Source organism: Trichechus manatus, unplaced genomic scaffold (assembly GCF_000243295.1).
Source record: "Trichechus manatus latirostris isolate Lorelei unplaced genomic scaffold, TriManLat1.0 scaffold00029, whole genome shotgun sequence".
Classification (NCBI taxonomy): domain Eukaryota; kingdom Metazoa; phylum Chordata; class Mammalia; order Sirenia; family Trichechidae; genus Trichechus; species Trichechus manatus.
This window is the reverse complement of record NW_004443965.1, coordinates 7,150,749-7,164,698: the sequence shown is the minus strand read 5'-3', so window position 1 is coordinate 7,164,698 and position 13,950 is coordinate 7,150,749. Positions and strand designations below refer to the sequence as shown.

General features: G+C 40.6%; 1 protein-coding gene across 2 annotated transcripts in view; it reads left to right on the top strand.

The window, feature by feature from the left end:
* Window positions 1-13,950, top strand: part of SV2C (synaptic vesicle glycoprotein 2C) — a 271,512-nt gene that overhangs the window by 65,686 nt on the left and 191,876 nt on the right. The window lies entirely within an intron of this gene.

Genomic DNA, 13,950 nt, shown 5'->3' with positions numbered 1-13,950 from the left:
CAGAGGTTAACTCTGCAAAACTCTGACGAATGTGATTTTCAAATTCCAAATTTTATGTATAATACGTGGTTTAAATGCTTTTGGGACCCTGCTAATTTTTATTTTTCCTATAAACTACGTGTATGTTTGTTTCTTTTTTTGAGTAGCCTTATTCATAGACTTTTCTCTAGGTGACTTTTTCTGTCTCTTTCATGGTGCATACCTTTTTGCCTAAAGTGGAAAAACTTAATTAACTCATACGGTTTAAAAATCTATTTCAAATCATATTTAAATTGTGTGTTTTTAAAATAATATGACCTCTCTATGAAATATCTAGACAGCAGATTTGATTTTTGTTTTAAAGTGACCATGCATTCAAGGTTCCTATTCTTACCAAGCTGTAGTTGACACGCCTTAAGCAAGGGAAATATGAAGGCACACAGTGGAAATGTGCACAGAGTGGAATAGCCCCAGCAGTGTAAGAGTCCACCTCAAACACACAGTACCTGAAATACAGGGGTTTTCAAACTCTGTCTGCAAAGCTTGCCTCAAAAAAACGTTTATGTGCATATTAAATCTTTATATGTTTCAGAGTCTGTGAAAGAAACTAAGACTCCTTGGTGTCTGCATTTCTAAAAGGAGTCTTTTTAGCACAACAGTTAAACATTTAGCTGCTAACCAAAAGGTTGGCAGTTCCAACCCACCCAGCAACTCCCAGGAGAAAGACCTGGTGATCTACTTCTGTAAAGATTACAGCCTAGAAAACCCTATGGCATAGTCCTACTCTGTCATGTGGGGTCGCTATGAGTCAGAATCGACTTGCTAGCACCCAACAACATGTTTCCTCTAAATTAAAGATTGAAAAACAAAAGCATACAACTCCTTTTGTGGAAACCTAGTTACTTTATTAAGAAATGTTATAATCATTGATACTGAGAAATCTTCTGTGTGATTAAGATTAAATATTTTAGCTTTCTGTAGGATAACACAGCAGAAAGAATCATGAATGAGAAAAGATTTACATGTTTTGTTCCCCTTTTAACACTTGTTACTTTTATATGTCCCACTTCTAGCATGTGTTTCTTTAGTTGCGTAACTGAGAGGAATGGATCTTTGAAGGCAGATTGTGAAGGACAGTTGTGTGTGTGTTGGGGGGGTTAATGTTTTTGCTGGTAGAATTGTTTCTGTGTTCAACCATTAAAATGCAGAACATGCTTCAGAAGAGGGTCCTCAATCACTTGTCAAATGGATCATTTCATCACATCTGTGTTGTATCTAGCACCGTATTTTCGTTTCTTTTGTGAGCAGGTATACCCATTGTAAGCCTGGGCATCAAAATATTTATCAAGACTTTGTTAAAGGAATATATCAGCAGAATGTTTTAAGAGTGTAGATTCTTAGAAATATATCCACACAAATATCTAGTCATTGAAAGCTTATATGTAGAATAAAATTCTTTTCATGTTATGACTCTAGCTTTTATATTGGAAATATTACAGAAAATGTAAGCTGAGCTTATCCTTGTGGCTTCATCTTCTTGGCGCTGAATGGAAGCACAGTATCATATGTGGTTCTCTTATCAGTCTATCCTATAAACCTATAGAGCCCAGGTGGCATTCAGAAGTGTAGATGATGCTGCAGAACAATTGGAGCACGGATATTTTCATCTGTCCATAAACGTTGCCTGCTTTAGCGAATTAAAAATGTGTCCCTAGGAGTGTATAGTTTCACTCGGTGTTGTGAATCCCCAACAGAAGCATTTTAATGATTTCATAAATGTGCCTTCCAGACTTGCATTTCAATTATTTTGCTATTGTAATTTCATTCATAATTGCATTCTAACGGAGTCTTTTTAGACAAGCTTTTAAATTGTTTTGGCATTTTCATTTCATCGAATAATAGCTTTGTAATATAATTACCACAGTAAGTCATAGCAATGGGATCAAAATGCAAGAAAAAGACACGTGACCTGTGTTTGGTGACATTTGGAGGATATAGATTTGCAAAATAATTTCACATTTGCTACTAAGAATTGTGTTATTTTCCTCAAGGAAGACCAGGAACAAAAATATGAACTAATTTATGTTTTAATTATTTGGGAAATAGATCCTTTCTTTGTGGTTGCTAGAAGATTGATTTAAAGGTTGCTCAGGACATACTGTGTGTGAGCGCATCTGTGTGTAATGGTCTATGTGTATATATAATGTTGTTAATTGGGTTGGGGAGAAGCTAGACTAAATAATTATCTAATGAGCTGCTCTCTTTGGGGGAATAGGTACAGTCACTTTAAGATAAACCATTCTGTATTGCCAAAGTCTATTTATTGAGGATTTAATATGTGCAAAACACGGTGTTACCATAGGGGATCAAAGGACAAAAAAGGACGTGTTTCTGTATCCAAGGAAGTTATAGTCTAGTAGAGAGAAATCAGAAGTGTCTGCAGATTACAAGTATAAAAAATTAAGTATCCGTTGTCGTAAGTTGTTGTTGTGTGCCGTGAGTCGATTTTTGCCTCATAGTGACCCCATGTGACATAGTAGGACTGCACCATAGGGTTTTCTTGGCTGTAGCCTTCACAGACAGAAGCAGATTGCCAGGTCTTTCTCCCATGGAGCTGCTGGGTGGGTTCAAATCGCCAGCCTTTCTATCAGCAGCTGATTGCTTAACTGTTGTGCTGCCAGGGCTCCTTTGCCATAAGAGAAGTGTAAATCAAGGGATTTCAGGCTTGGAGACCACACAAGGGGTAAGGGTTTGACCAAAGCAGTGGAGAGAAGGGAATGGATCTGAGGGCTCTTCCAGAGGTAGAATCAGCAATGATATGATCATTGATTAGTTTGGAAAGAGGAAGGAGAGTTAATGAAAGGAAGGTAAATCATCCAATTAGGTAATGCAGAGAGTACAGGTTTCAGCATGAGAGAGCAAGATGATAGGTTCAGTTTCATACATTCTCAGCAACTTTGAGGTTCTTGGGGAGTGCTCAGTGAGCCACTGCATTTGGGCTGAAATGCCAAGAGGTTTAGGACCCATTTCCTTATTAGATGAAACTGCTAGTGACCTTAACCAGGGAGAAAATGGATTTCTGCTGAACAATATTTATGGGGCTGGTGGCAGAGGAAAGTGTCCTTAAGGAGACTGAGAAGGAGAAGTCATACAAGGGGCAGATAGGAGAGAGCAAAGGTCTAGGTCACTGGAAGGAGGCAGGGATGTGTAACTCTCAGGGACTACAGACTTGCAGTAAAGACTGAGACAGGCCTCTGGGTCTGGCATTTAAGAAGTTATTGGTTGTTGCAAATGACTGTTAATACAAATACAGTGAGTTAGGGTAGGGATTTTTAAAAGAAAGGAGTCTGTGCATTTAGTGAAGTGACAGTGTGACAGTGCCACCTGTCCTCCAGATTCTCCACCCTGGTCCCAAAGCAGGATCCTCCTGGAATCAGGCATTCTTCATAGGATTGCTGTGGCTTAGAGAGGGTGCTAAGGAGCCTGGGTGGTGCAGCGATTAAACACTTGGCTGATAACTAAAAGGTTGGCAATTCGAACCCACTCAGCGACTCTGCGGGAGAAAGACCTGGTGATCTGCTTCTGTAAAGATTACAGCCAAGAAAACCCTATGGGAAAGTTCTGCTCTGTCACACAGGGTTGTCATGAGTCAGAATCGACTCAGCAGAACACAACAACAACAGAGAGGGTGCTGTATGAGTAGGCCCTCTTGGATCATGACTTCGTTCCTGCCCAGGGGTTGTTGAGGGGAGCAGGTTGGGTTCTAAGGTAACCCCCTGGCAGGAAGGATGTGCAGCTAGTCCAGCCTCAAGCCAGACTCTGGCTCAGTCCTACCCAGGCTCCACACGATCAGAGTAGAACAGACACCTTGAAGGCTGCTCCTCCTGAGCTGCTATATCAGAAGTGCTGGCTTCTCACTCATTGGCCTAATTCCCCCCAGACCCACCTAATGAAGCAGAGGACTTAATCACTATTGGTTCCAGTGCTTTCTTGCTGAAGGCTACAGAGATTAGTAATATTTAGGAACTAAAATATTATCATGGCCAGAAGTAGACTAGAACAAAATAATCTTTGATTACTAGATGGAAAACAACATATTCTAAACCAAAATATACTTAAGTAAACCTGAACTAAATAATAACTTAAACATCCTGTGTTTCTTTTATCTTTTTCAAGGCAAATATCAGCTATCACGCTTAATTTCCACATACGTTGGTAATTTTCAGGACAGGAGTTTTAGTAGCATAATTGGGACGGAAGCAAGATTGCCGTGGGATGAAAAGTGAATGGTGTTCAGAAAAATGGACATAGCAAAGGCATTTTATTCAGTAAGCATTAATTGAGCACTAACTATGTACCAGGTACTTGTCAAGATACAGTGGGAGATATTCTGATCAATATGTTGTGATCTTTGCCATTGGGGAATTTTTCCAGGGGAATAAATAGACTTGAAAAGAGATAAATTTTAGTACATTTTTTTTTCTGTGACAGAGATATCAGATAAAACGCTATCAGATTGCAGAAAGACAGAACACGCTAGATTTGCCTTTGGGAATTGGTGAAAACTTCATCCAGGAAGTGACATTTTAAACAGGGTTTTGAGGGATGAATAAGAGTTTACCAGGCAGGAAAGAGAAAGAATGGTATTCCAAGAAGATGGTAAAGTTGTCGGAGTGCCTGGACTTTGTAGAGAATCATGAGAAATTCAATGTGGTAGAGGGAGTGTTGGTGGACCTGTTTTAATTTTCTTCAGCTTCAACTTGAACTTGCATATGAGCAACTGATGGTCTGTTCTGCGGTCAGCCTCTGTCCTTGTTCTGGCAGATGATATTGAGCTTTTCCATTGTCTCTTGCCACAGATGTAGTTGATTTGAATCCTCTGTATTCCATCTGGTGAGGTCCATGTGTATATCACTGTTTATGTTGGTGAAAAAAGGTATTTGTAATGAAGAAGCTGTTGGTCTTGCAAAATTCTATCATGCGATAGAGGCAGAGTAGCAGAAGTTAAAAAAAGAAAAGGAATGTAAGCCCCATGAGGGCCACGGGTTTTTGTCTGTGTTGCTCACCACCGTATTCCCAGATTAGTGCCTGGTACACGATAGGGGCTCAGTGATTATTCGTTGAATAAATGAATGGCAGTCTCCCAGGTCATTAAGACTTTGAGACCTTATGCGAGAAAGGAACAAATCTAAAGTAAGAATGTGTTATTGGAAATTGGAATTCATCAGTAGTGGAAGAACACAGATTGGAAGTCATAGATACAAATGTTTGTAGTGCCTTCCAAGTGCTGCCCCGGGTCCGTATTGTAGAGAACGTTGCATTAGGCCATCTTCATCTGGAGCCAGTGAAGACATGAATCCTGTAGATAAGACCTGTCACTCTAATTCCATGCTCGAAAGCAACGAGGATTTCAAATCCAGCGTTCTCTAGAGCTCATGCATCAGAAATGTGTTTGCAAAGGATGCCAGTTCCCTTGGCAATTCTGTTTTCATTTTAATTAGCCAATTGGTGATCTGGTGTAATCCGTCAGTGGTGGTGAGGTTGTCTTTCGGGAGTCTGCTTCTAGGAGACGGCTCTATTCTCAGTGTGCTGACACACCTGCTTTCTGAGCGTATAAAACTGAGGTCCAGAGCAGGACTGGGAGATATTAGCTAGCACCCTGAGAGGCCTGTTTGGGTGGTCACCTGAGTTTCCCCAAGAAATATCCCATCTGCAGTAAATACGAATATCCCTCTAAAACTTCTATAATATTAGCTAGAGTTGGTAGGCATATTGGGCAAAAACAGAGGTAGCCCAAGAATATCAAGGCTTTAGAAAGAATATATTTGTATATATTAATGGAATCTTACTTGCTTTTTTTTTTTCACTTTTAGCAGCTCTTGAAAGTTTTACAAAAAACATTTTTAAATAATTCTAAACAGATTTTTGTGGAGTTTAGGGTATATTTTTGGATAGAATTGACGCAATGATTTTGATTTTACTCAGTACTTTGCTATCAATTGTATCACATTAGACTGTTTGACATTCTTGTATCTCCTGCTGACAGCTGGAATGTTCATTCAACAAATATTTATCGAGCACCTGCTATGTAATAGGGACTATTTTAGACTCTAGAGATAGAACAGTAAATACAACAGAAAAATTCTCTGGCAGACCTTAAGTAGATCTTTTAACCTCTCTTTCTATTTCTATTCTTGGAACATCTAGAATTCCTTTTTTATTTTCTTTTTTCCTTTGTTTGCCACTTACCACTTACATAAAGGGTAGTTTCCTTGAAGCCTGAACTAGGTGCATATGTCCTGAACCATCACACCTTAATCGCTCTTTTTCCATCCCTCTGTAGGCTCCCTATTTCTTTAAAAAACAAAACAGTTGCCATGGAGTTGACTCCAACTCACGGTGACCCCATGTCAGAGTACAATTGTGTTCCATACAGTTTTCAGTGGCTGATGTTTTGAAAGTAGTTCACCAGGCCTTTCTTCCAAGGTGCTGTTGGGTAGACTCAAAACGCCAGCCTTTTGTTTAGCAGCTGAGCATGTTAGTTTGCACCACCCAGACACTCCCTTGTTTCTTTAGATATTGACAAAAGAAGAAGTACTCTGTTGGGATTTCTAGCTGCTTTATCTGTAGCTCTCTGCATCTTCTGAGAACAACCAGCGTCAAGTTTCTGAGAACCCTCTTTTTATTTCTTGTTGCCCATTGTTTGTCAGCTGTACTGAAAGCAGAACGCACTGACTGGCTCAGTGTGCATGGATCCAGTCTTTCTAGAGTGGGTGTAACCCCTGGCCAGGAAGACTAGCATAGCCAACTGCTGACAAAGAGTGACGCAAAGTTTTTTTCTCTTTTTGCTTTATTCCAACCTTTGGATTATTGGGCATCCAGGTATGCTCTGAATTTTAAGACCAGCAGCTTCATACCCTAGAAATGTACACTGCAGATCTCAGAATGAGTAGCTCTGTGCTCTGCCCAATCTCTTTGTTCTCAGTGGCCACCTTGTTATCCTTGAGGTTTGATTTCTGTTATGTGTACTCCCCTCTGGCTCTGTTTAGCCTCTCGGCCATCATAGTGATCGTAATTAGAATTAAAAAGTTTATTGGCTCATAGAATACATCCTGACCACCAACACTAGCAAAATCTTATTTGGATTCATTATTGCCAAATTGGAAAAGAAGATTTAATAATTCATCACCATTATATTCCTGAGTCTTATTTCCTCCTGACTTTCATGTTCTCCTGAGAAGAGAGAGAGGCTTCTGACATCAGAATGCAAGTTGGATCAAGTAGCCTGAAAAGACTCCTCCATCCAAATAGTCTGTGATTCGTTTTCACAGGGCAGGAAGTGGACAGAAATTCCACGCTACATTCCTGAAACTTGCTGAGAAGTAACATTTCTGGGACTGAGGGTGTGATATGTAAATTCCCATCTGTCATGCTGGGGGTCATTGGGGGTTTCCTACAATACAGCTTTGAGCATGAAAGCTGATTCCCCCATTCCTGCATCCTGTATCCCTCCATCCCAGCATCCCAGACCCCTCCTGCTTGAGGATTCTGGTTCTACTGGGCATACTGGTCTCATGTGTCCTGATTCAGTCTGGGACTCTCCCTGCAGTCATGGGAGAACTCTCTGATGGGATCTGTCGGTTTGGAAACGTTGTTAATTGTGGACTTTGATTTAAGTAAAACAACCTGAATTGTTAATCTTTTAATAACTGGATCAAGCCCAATACAAATAGTACAAACATGTAGATTAGAATTCAAAATTTCAACCTGCAATTGCACTCTTTTCTGGGAAATCTGACATCTCGAGTAGTCTCAAATAAGCGAGAGCCTTTATAGAACCCGAGTTTCCTGCAGAATGCCTCAGAAAGTAGGAAACTATTCAATTACATTTACCTTGAGGAATTAGTCTGATAAATTACTGAAGTGAGTAAACCCGCATGTTTGCAAACTGACATTCTTACCTTAAACTTAGAAATGTCTTTTTGGCCATTAAATTGTGAGAGGAAAAGTAAAAGAGATCCTTGGGTGTACTTACATTCAGTGTTAATATTGAGGGCCCTAATCAAATATAGGAGCCCTGGTGGTGTACTGGTGAAGAGGTTGGCAATTCAAATCCACCAGCTGCTCGTTGGAAACCCTATGGGGCAGTTCTACTCTGTCCTATAGGGTAGCTATGAGTTGGAATTGATTCGACGGCAATGGGTTAATCAAATATAAAATGATGAGGGAATAATGTATTCTCCTAATTTAAATTTTTTATCTAAGAAATTTGCTGAAAATAGAATCTAATAAGCTTGAAACTATTTTCATTTCTCTCTGTTTTGATCATAGTTAAGTTACTTGTAATTATCACTGTAATTATTGTGTAAATATGGTTTGGTTGAGCTTTGTTCACTTAATATTATTCCACATAAATATTTAGGAAAATCAATACAGCCAATTATGGACCTTAGTGATTACGTGGCCAGCCTTAATTTACTTTTACTGTAACTTATTTAACCATCCTGTTATAGTGCATTTGAATGTATCCAATTCTTTGTTTGTCATAGGAAAATAATGCTCCAAATAATATCGTTATTGAAACGAGTTTTTTGTTTGGGACATTTGCTTGGCACATTTTCTCCAAAGTGAAATTGAATCAATTATTAGTGGGTAAAAAATATTTTAATTCCTTTTTAAGAAAATCATTAATTTAAGTAACTTTGGAAGAAGAAAAGAACATGACAAATATTAAGTAATGTCAAAAATGCCAAGCAACGCAGGCCCAGGTGATAGAGCAAGGGGCCTTTTTCATGTTCTCCAAATATAGTGCTTTTTCAACAGTTGTTTTAAGGAAGCATGTTGCAAAGATTAAGACATAAAGGTGTTAGCATTCCCAGGGGCAAATAGAGGTCATATAATGAGACACAGAGAGAGGGTAAATGGTGTCCCGTTTTTATGTACATACTCACTCTCCAAACCATGATGTAGTTCCCCTAGCCCTCCACCCCAAAACTGAGCTCATTCCCCCATGTTCAACTCCAAGCCAATGTTTCTCAGCAAGAGCACTGTTAACAGAGACAAGTCTTTGCTGTGTGACAGCCTCACACATACCAGCATGTTTAGTATTTCCCATCTCTGCTCACTAAATGTGACCAGGGCCTCCCAGACATTTCTTCAGACCTAAACATGCTCCCCCTCTCACACAAACACACCCACACACAAAAAAAAAAAAAAAAGAGGAAAGAAAGAAAAGACCCTGTATTAGGACAACAGATCTTCCTAGTTACACCACTGATGAGAAGTTTTCATCCAGACACGAGGCACGCCAACCAGCATTGTGGCCAGGCCAGGACCTGGCTAAGTGGTCAGCATCCATCTGTGCCATCACCTCCATCCAGCAACATCACAGAAAAAAGGAGGGAAGGGAAGAAGGGCACCGTCTCTAGCTGAGGCCCGAGGGAAGAGCTTTAGGTTTATTGTGGCAAAAATACATATAACAAAACATATGCCATCTCAAAAATTTCTACAATTCATTGACATTGATTGCATTCTTCAAGTTGTGCAACCATTCTCGCTGTTCTTTTCCAAATCATTCCACCACCATTAACATAAACTCAAACCCCCTGCCCCCAAGCAAAAACTCCCCTTTTCCCTTCCCTCCCTGATAATCACTAATAATCTTTGGTCTCTATACATTTGCGTATTCTAGATATTTCATGTAAGTGAGATCATACAATATTTGTCCTTTTGTGACTGACTGATTTCACTCAGCATGATATTTTCAAGGTTCATCCCTGATGTGGCTTGCATCAAGACTGAATTTCTCTGTGGCTGAGTAATGTTCCATTGTGTGTATATACCACATTTTGTCTATCCATTCATCTGTTGATGGACATTTCAGTTGTTTCCACCTTTTGGCTATTGTGAAAAGTATTACAGTGAACATTGGTGTACAGGTTTCTGTTTGTGTTCCTGCCTTCACTTCTTTTGGGTATATACCTAGGATTCAGATTGCTTGGGAGATTGCTCATAATGATGACGGGGACCTGTCCAATGCACATCACAGTACTGCCCCTGCGTAGTACCTGTGAGGGTAGTTCTGTTTAGGTAAATAGCATATGATCTGGCTTTTAGGGGGAAAGTTAAAATGACTGTTTAACATTTAACACGCACGTTGTGAAGTTAGGAAGATGTGTGAAAGCCAGCTGTTGCTCTGCTTTATGGGATGCTAATAAGGTTCTTAAAAGTACGTGTTCCAGCTTATCTTTCTTCTTGGAGACAAAGATTTTTGGTTTTTGTTCTTTAGAGAAACAAGCATTTTTGGAATATTTCTGTAGCTTTTGAATTACCAAAGAATGATACACAAAATACATTCTTGGTGGCTTTTAGTATTTGAATTTAAGTAATTACAATGTTCAAAGAGAAGAGAAAAAGGTATTTTAAGTAAAATCATTACCAAGAGTATCTTAGTTGCCCGGAAGGACTTGCATGAACCAAAGTGAGAATGAAGTCCATATGTCTCCTTTTCTGCGGAGAGGCTGCCACAACTGACCCAAGGACCCGCCTGTTAACTCAGTATGTATATAATACGGCTACAAAGGAGGGGACACAGCTGATAGTGAAACTTCCAGTGTTGTGAGGCCAAGAAATATTTTAGGAGGGGCTCCTTTTACCCTACCCCAATGACTAAATAAAAACAAATCTACCCAAGGGACCTGTCCTCTCTTCGGGGGAGGGAGGGTGGTGGTGCCATCCTCAAGATAGGGAGGGTAGAAAAAACAAAAACAAAAAGCAGTTGCCATCGAGTCTGCTCTGACTGATGGCGACCCCACATGTGTCAGAGTACAGCTGTGCTCCATAGGGTTTTCAATGGCTGATTTTTCGCAAGTAGATCACCAGGACTTTCTTCTGAGGCTCCCCTGAGTGTACCCGAATCTCTGACTTTTCACTTAGCAGCTGAGTGTGTTAACTGTTAACACCACTCATGAAGGGTAGGAGGTGGGGCATATTTAGGAGAGGTTTGAGAAGTGTGCTTTGACCTCCAGATTAAAAAATCTCATTTATCTCTGACCTAGTGGTTAAACTTTTCCCCCAACATTTTTGGGCCACATTGTTATGGGCTGTTGTCCTTGGCTTTTATAGGTTCCTTCAGGCTGGTGTAGCAAAGATATTTCTGGCACAAACAAAATCTCCTAGGAATGCAGGTGGTATGTTCCATTCAGTGTGGAAAACAAGGCTGCTGTCTGTCCAGTACAACGCTTCCTGTTAGTAACTGAGCTAAACTGTAGTGAAGAAGTCCACTGTCGAAGTAGAATCAGCATCTCCAGCTTCTCACATAAAGGGGGAATGGACAGACAGGAACAAGCTGTGTGGTGGTTAGTGACCGTACAAATTGGAAGGAAAGATGGATAAAGAGATCAGAAAAGAAGAAACAAAAGCAAAACCAAGCAAAAAGGAAAAAACAGAGAAAATAAACAAAAAAAAATTTAAGTTCACGTTTTATGATCTTTATGCACCAAAATTTATTTCATAAAGTTTATAAGTGGACAGATGATGAAGACAACTTTGTGTAACAGAGAGATTGCAAAGAAATAGCTGACGTAGAAATAAAAACATTCATTGGATTGGTCATTCAAATTGGTGTTTATAAATCAAAAAAAGAAAAAGTTGTGTAATTATAGAACAAAGAAGATGCTCATCTTCTCTTCAACAAAATTATAAGGTGTCAAAGTTTTCAAAAATATCCCATTATAAGAGTGCAAGTGCAAGATGAACCAGAAGTAATGATAAGTTAGAATCTATTTCAGATGTGTTTCAGATCTTGAATCAGTATTTACAAGATGGATATGTTCCTGGTTCCTGCATGACAGCTGATGAGCAGTTAGTTGCATTCAAATAATGTGTGTGTATATATGTGTATACATAACCAAAACCAAACCCGTTGCCATTGAGTCAATTCTGACTCATGGCTGTTACCCAAATAGGGTCCATGCTGTGGAGCACTTGAGCTAATAAAACATACTCCAAGTCAGAAAGAGAGAGAAAATTTTAATTCAGGAAATGTACACCACATGGGACCCAACAGCAATGCAGGCTGTCCTTAGGGAGTCCCAAAAGGCATTTTTACGTTACAGCTTATATATGATTTTTACAAAGGTTAGAAGTGGTGTTGTTCATTCCAAGGTAATTACCAGACACTCTTTACCGTACTAAAGAGATAAGGAACTGGACATTTCCTTATCAGGCTAAAGATACACATCTCTGACATCTGGGCTGTAATCTTTCTATGGGGGATCCTAAGTCATAAAACAAAGTCATTAACAAAGGTATGCAAAAAGGGAGAAGGCAAAGAAAAAAAGAAACTTATAGGCTCATCATGGAGTTAGTTATGTCAAGCCCTCAGTTGCCCATTTTGAAAAGGAGAAAACATGCTGGGGAGTACTAGGGTCACATAGCGACCCTATAGGACAGAGTAGAACTGCCCCATAGGGTTTCCAAGGAGCAGCTGGTGGATTTAAACTGCTGACCTTTTGGTTTGTAGCCGTGCTCTTAACCACAGTGCCACCAGGGCTCCACACATATGTGTATATCCACATATATATACATAGAGAGGGAGAGCTCTTACAAAAATGGCATGTGGATGTTGTCAGACCTCCTCATCTAACTTTACAAGGGAAAGCAGAGAGAATCAAGATCGACAACATTGGCCCAAAGCTGATTGCATGAGGTAGAGGTCAGACATACCTCCACCTTCTAACCTTTTTTACCAATTCTGACACCAGCCGTCTCGTTCACTGCAATCTCTGCTTTTCTGCTGGATTCAGTAATTCACTACAGTGGCTACACAGAACTCATAGACTGTACTCACAGTTATGGGGCTTAGTAGGGAAGTAACAGGTTACAATTCAGGATCGGAAATGACTCAGGATACAGTTCTTCAGTCAGGATAGCTTCTCAGCTGTTCCTGGAGGCGCCCCCCCCCACCCCCACCGACTCTCGGCCCCTCGACCCCTTGGCCCCTCGGCCCCTGCCCTGCTTGGGTAAGTGTTACAAAGCTCTTTGGCTCCACCAGTAAGTGCCTGGAGGCACCCTACTCTTCCAGTAGGCCTTCTGCCAGAAGGCACTCAGTTTTCTCTCTCTGTGGGTGAGCAAGTCTAGCTCCCCTGACAAGTGCCCAGAGGCACCCCACTCTGCCAGTAAGCCTCTGCCTGAAGGCGCTCAGCTCTCTCGATCCGTGGGTCAGCACGCCCACTATAGCCACCTTGCTGTATGGGCTCCAGCCCACTGCTCCTCCTCGTGCCCATCTCCTGATTCTGTTTCTGCCATTTCTCTGCCACTGCTTCTCGCAGTCTCTTGCCATCTCTGGTGTTACAGCTTTCTCTCTTTGTCTCCTGAGTTTAAGAAGTTTTCAATGCAGGACCCTGGGTCCAAAGGACGCACTCCACTCCTGGCTCTTTTTTCTTGATGGTAGTGAAGTCCCCCTCTCACCCTCTCACTTCTGGAATTGGCTCTCTTTAAGCTTAGCAGGATGGCAAAACTAACCAATCGCCTTGTTAGGATTCCATACACCTTATATGAATGGTCCCACCCCCGCAAGTTTTCTGTGCATCTTATTTGTATTATCAGCAGTGCTATCCAATCCCCTTGGTGGGCCACAAACACTTTATTTGCATAGTCCCACCCAAACATTTTGTAGGAGTCACAAGACCATAACCTGTTGCCATCAAGTAGATTCTGACTCATAGCCATGCTGTAGGACAGAATAGAACTGCCCCATAGAATTTCCAAGGCTGTAAATCTTTACGGAAGCAGCTGCCACGTTTTTCTCCCACAGAGTGGCTGATGGATTTGAATCACTGACCTTATGGTTAGCAGCCGAGCACTTTAACCACTGTGCTACCACGGCTCTTTGTGTATAGCTAGAAGGGCCATGTTAAATAATTGACTGCACCGGGGCTATACATTTATAGATATATTGTTGTTGTTGTT